The sequence below is a fragment of the Mus pahari genome, chromosome 8, assembly GCF_900095145.1.
Source record: "Mus pahari chromosome 8, PAHARI_EIJ_v1.1, whole genome shotgun sequence".
NCBI lineage: Eukaryota > Metazoa > Chordata > Mammalia > Rodentia > Muridae > Mus > Mus pahari.
Genome location: NC_034597.1, coordinates 50460516 through 50466007, shown reverse-complemented (window position 1 = coordinate 50466007; position 5492 = coordinate 50460516). Strand labels below are relative to the sequence as shown.

Here is a 5492-nt window from a genome sequence, read left to right as displayed (position 1 = left end):
TTTTGTTGAGTATAGCCTTTTGTAGTAGGATCTGATGATGTTTTGGATTTCCTCGGGTTCTGTTGTTATATCTCCCNTTTCATTTCCAATTTTGTTAATTAGGATACTGTCCCTGTGCCCTCTAGTTAGTCTGGATAAGGTTTTATCTATCTTCTTTATATTCTCAAAAATCAGCTCCTGATTTTGTTGATTCTTTGTATAGTTCTTTTTGTTTCTACTTGGTTGATTTCTGCCCTGAGTTTGATTATTTCCTGCTGTCTACTCTTTTGGGTGAATTTGCTTCCTTTTGTTCTAGAGCTTTCAGGTGTGCTGTCAAGCTGCTAGTGTATGCTCTCTCTAGTTTCTTTTTTGTGGTACTCAGAGCTATTCCTCTTAGCACTGCTGTCATTGTGTCCCATAGGTTTGGGTATGTTGTGGCTTCATTTTCATTAAACTCTAAAAAGTCTTTAATTTCTTTATTTCTTCCTTGACCAAGTTATCATTGAGTAAAGTGTTGTTCAGCTTCCACATGAATGTTGACTTTCTATTATTTATATTGTTATTGAAATCAGCCTTAGTCCATGGTGTTCTGATAGGATGCATGAGATAATTTCAATGTTTTTGTATCTTTTGAGGCATGTTTTGTGACTAATTTTATGGTCGATTTTGGAGAAGATGCCATGAGGTGCTGAGAAGAAGGTGTATCCTTGTGTTTTAGGATAAAATGTTGTGTAGGTATCTGTTAAATCCATTTGTTTCATAACTTCTGTTAGTTTCCCTGTGTCTCTGTTTAGTTTCTGTTTCCAGGATCTGTCCATTGATGACAGTAGGGTGTTGAAGTCTCCCACTCTTACTGTGTGGGGTGCAATTTGTACTTTGAGCTTTACTATAGTTTCCTTAATGAATGGGGATACTCTTGCATTTGGAGCATAGATATTCAGAAGTGAAATTTCATCTTGGAAGATTTTACCTTTGATGAGTATGAAGTGCCCCTCCTTTTCTTTTTTCATAACTTTGAGTTGGAAGTCAATTTTATTAGATATTGAATGGCTACTCCATCCAGCTTGTTTCTTTGGACCATTTGCTTGGAAAATTGTTTTCCAGCCTTTTACTCTGAGGTAGTGTCTGTCTTTGTCCCTGAGGTGTATTTCCTGTATGCAGCAAAATGTTGGGTCCTGTTTATGTAGCCAGTCTGTTAGTCTATGTCTCTTTATTGGGGAATTGAGTCCATTGATACTAAGAGATATTAAGGAAAAGTAATTGTTGCTTCTGTTATTTTTGTTGCTAGAGTTCTGTTCTTGCAACTATCTTCTTTTAGGTTTGTTGAAGGATTACTTTCTTGATTTTTCTAGAGCATAATTTCCCTCCTTGTTTTGAGTTTTCACTTTACCATCCTTTGAAGGGCTGGATTCGTGGAAAGATATTGTATGAATTTGATTTCTCCATCTATGGTAATTGAGTTTTGCTGGGTATAGTAGCCTGGGCTGGCATTTGTGTTCTCTTAGGGTTTGTATAACATCTGTCCAGGCAGAATCTTCTGGCTTTCATAGTCTCTGGTGAGATGTCTGGTGTAATTCTGATAGGTCTGCCTTTATATGTTACTTGACATTTTTCCCTTACTGCTTTTAGTATTCTGTCTTTATTTAGTGCTTTTGTTGTTCTGGTTATTATGTGTCGGGAGGAATTTCTTTTCTGGTCCAGTCTATTTGGAGTTCTATAGGCTTCTTATATGTTCATGGTCATCTCTTTCTTTAGGTATGGGAAGTTTTCTTCTGTAATTTTTTTGAAGATATTTACTGGCCCTTTAAGTTGAAAATCTTCATTCTCATCTATACCTATTATCCTTAGGTTTGATCTTCTCATTGTGTCCTGGATTTCCTGGATGTTTTGAGTCAGGATCTTTTTGCATTTTGCATTTTCTTTGATTGTTGTGTCCATGTTTTCTATGGAATCCTCTGCACCTGAAATTCTTTCTTCCATCTCTTGTATTTTGTTGCTGATGCTCACATCTATGGTCCCTGATTTCTTCCTAGGATTTCTATCTCCAGAGTTGTCTACCTTTAGGTTTTCTTTATTGTTTCTACTTCAGTTTTTAGATCTTGGATGGTTTTGTTCAATCCCATCACCTGTTTGGTTGTGTTTTCCTGTAATTCTTTAAGTGAGTTTTGTGTTTCCTCTTTAAGGACTTTTACCTGTTTAGCAGTGTTTTACTATAATTCTTTGAGAGATTTTGTGCTTCCTCTTTAAGGGCTTCTACCTGTTTAGCACTGTTCTCCTGACTTGAAGTGAGTTATTAATGCCCTTCTTAAAATCCTCTACCAGCATCATGAGATATGATTTTAAATCCGAATCTTGCTTTTTGGGTATGCTGGGGTATCCAGGACTCGCTGTGGTAGGAATCCTGGGTTCTGATGATTCTGAGTGGTCTTGGTTTCTATTAGTAAGATTCTTATGTTTGCCTTTGGCCATTTGGTAATCTCTGGTGTTAGATGTTCTAGCTGTCTCTGACTGGAGCTTGTTCCTCCCGTGATTCTGTTAGCCTCTGTCAGCACTCCTGGGAGTCCAACTCTCTCCTGAGTCCCTGTGGTCAGAGCACTCTCTGCGGGCAAGCTCTCCTCTTGCAGGGAAGGTGCACAGAGATCTGGCACTCAGATCTAGCCCCTGAAGGCCTGAAGGGACCCTGTCCAATAAGCTCTGTTGCTTCTGTGGCCCACACGCTCTGCTGTGCAGACTGGTCTCTGAGAGACCCGGGATACAAGATGGCTCTCTCAGGGTCAGAGCCCTCTCTGAAGGCCGACTCTCCTCATTGATCCTAAGATCCTGGATGTGCTAGGGCGCCTGTGGTGTGCAGAGTCCTCTGGTACCATGGGACTATCTACTGAGTTTGTGCCCGAGGTGACCCAGGACTGGCACCTACCGCTGGTCGGGTAGGTTTCCTGTGTCCCTGCTCCTGCTGGCACAGGCCCCTGGTGGTGGTTTTGGAACATATGTGTTCCGCTCACCAGTGATCCCAAGATCCTGGTTGTGCTAGGGCGCCTTCGGAGTAGAGAGTCCTCTGGGTACCATGGGGCAGAATTTCTATTCTTAATCTCATTTAAAATTAATTTCCTAGGGAGCTGAATCCATCAGATTAGTTAATTTAGTTCAGGAAACATGAGGGAGAGGGCTATGCTCTTCTGTTTTGGCTAACAGAGTTAGTTTTTATTGTGCATACTCATGAACAATATAGCATACAATATGCATAAAAGTAACCTTTTCAATATGTATTCTTTTTTGTTTGTTTTGTTTTGTTTCGAAACAGGATTTCTCTGTGTAGCCCTGGCTGTCCTGGAACTCACTTTGTAGACCAGGCCAGCCTCGAACTCAGAAATCTGCCTGCCTCTGCTTTCCGGGTGCTGGGATTATCAATATTTATTCTTATAATTTTACTTCTAAATATAAACATTTAATTTTACACCAGTTCATTGTATATGTTGTAGAAAGCAGAGAGATTCATTTAGCTTTGTGGGTTTTTTGTGACAGGGTTTTGCTGTTTATTCTTTGTAAACTTAGTACATAATCCAGAATTTTTGTTGTTGTTGTTGATTTGCTTTTTGTTTGTTTGTTTTCAAGACAGGGTTTCTTTGTAGACTTGGCCTTGAATCCAGATCCTCCTGTCTCTGCCTCCCAAATGCTGGGATTAAAGGCATGCATGGGCTACCACCACCAGGCTTGTCATGAACTCTTAGTCCTCCTCCCTTAACCTCCTGAGTGCTGGGATTACTAGTATGTACCACCAGGTGTGGCTAAGTGATTAGCTATTTAGCATGCTTCTCTGTACCCTCCCAACCATCAGTCAAGTAATCCATTCTGCTTTGCCCCCACCTGATTCTCTCAGCTGCTTCTTACCTGCGGGTCCCTCTGCACAGACTCCTGTTATTTTTCTGATTATGTGGTTTTTGGTTTGGTTTGGTTTTGATTTCGTCGTCGTTGTTGTTTGTTTATTTGATATAGGATCTCACTTTGTAGCTCTGGCTGGCTTGCAACTCAACAGAGATCAACCTAGCCCTGCTTCCCAAATGTTGGGCTTGAGAGCCACACCTAGACCTTTACTTTGTTTTAGGATAATGGTTTTTTATCTACTTCAGATTTACTCCCAGTCTCACATAAAGTTTTACTAATCTTTAGAATTATTTACAAGTATTAGTAAGTAAATGTAAGAGAGTTACATTTATAAAGAAACAAAGGTGTGGACATGTGTTGGACAGCACTGTTAAAAGTGAAGTAGTTGTAGGGTGGGGACATTAGAACACCCAGCTCACACAAAGCAGTGGCTTTGACCACCAGCACAGCCAGAAAGAGTGGATGAGTATTGCAAAGTTAAGGTATAGTCAGTACTTTGAGACAGCATACCAGACATTGCTATGGAGCTGTATGCATTAAGACAAATAACAAGTAATTGACTTTGTTTTAGGACACTGATCATCAAATACATATGGCAACTACACTTGAATTTCTAGGAAAGGGCAAACACCAACTCTTATGAAAGAGGTTGCTGTATTGAGATCCTGTTCTATCACATGATCATCACAGCCAGGTGGAAAGGTCTGAGGAAACCAGTGGAGCTGACCATGTACCTACACAGGAAAATGTCTTGGACAGCTAGGTGCATGTCATTCAGGCCCACAGTATTTTTTGCATGCGCCATACTCATAGTTGCATGCACAGAAGGAAGGTAGACATTCCATGTTCAAACAGCACGTTTTATTTAGCAACTTACTGCATGTTGCTCCTGGGTCTGAACAGAGTTGTCTCTTGACTTTCAAGTCTCCTAGAGATGGCATACCCAGCTCACAGCCCAACACAATAATGAGTTGAAATTCAGAGGTGTTAGAAATGACCACAAGCAAAACTACATTGGACAAGAAGACAATTTTCTGTGGTTCTTAAAAATGTGGGAGGAAAATACAAGAAGAAAAATATTAAGGAAAAATGAAGCAAATGGTTTTAATTCACAAAGTCATTGCTAAAATACCCAAAGGAAAACATTTATATCCTGAAGTAAAATAGCAATTGAAAAAGAAAGCTATCAGGGCTAGAGCAATGGCTCAGTGGTTAAGAGCACTGACTGCTCTTCCAGGGGTCCTGAGTTCAATTCCTAACAACCACATGGTGGCTCACAACCATCTGTAATGGGACCTGATGCCCTCTTCTGGTGTGTCTGAAGACAGCTACAGTGTGCTCATATACATAAAATAAATAAATCTGGGGGTGGGGGGGAAGAGAGAGAGAAAGAGAGAGAGCCGGGCAGTCGTGGTACACGCCTTTAATCCCAGCACTTGGGAGGCAGAAGCAGGTGGATTTCTGAGTTTGAGGCTAGCCTGGTCTACAGAGAGAGTTCCAGGACAGCCAGGGCTACATAGATTTCTCTATGTATTTCCCTGTCTTGAAAAACCAAAGAAAGAAAGAAAGAAAGAAAGAAAGAAAGAAAGAAAGAAAGAAAGAAAGAAAGAAAGAAAGAAAGAAAGAGGGAG

The 5492-nt window shown here is 40.4% G+C and overlaps 1 protein-coding gene across 4 annotated transcripts in view; it reads left to right on the top strand.

Annotated features, from left to right (window-relative positions):
* The window catches only part of Setdb2 (SET domain bifurcated histone lysine methyltransferase 2), a 48666-nt gene that overhangs the window by 41090 nt on the left and 2084 nt on the right, over positions 1-5492 (top strand). The window lies entirely within an intron of this gene.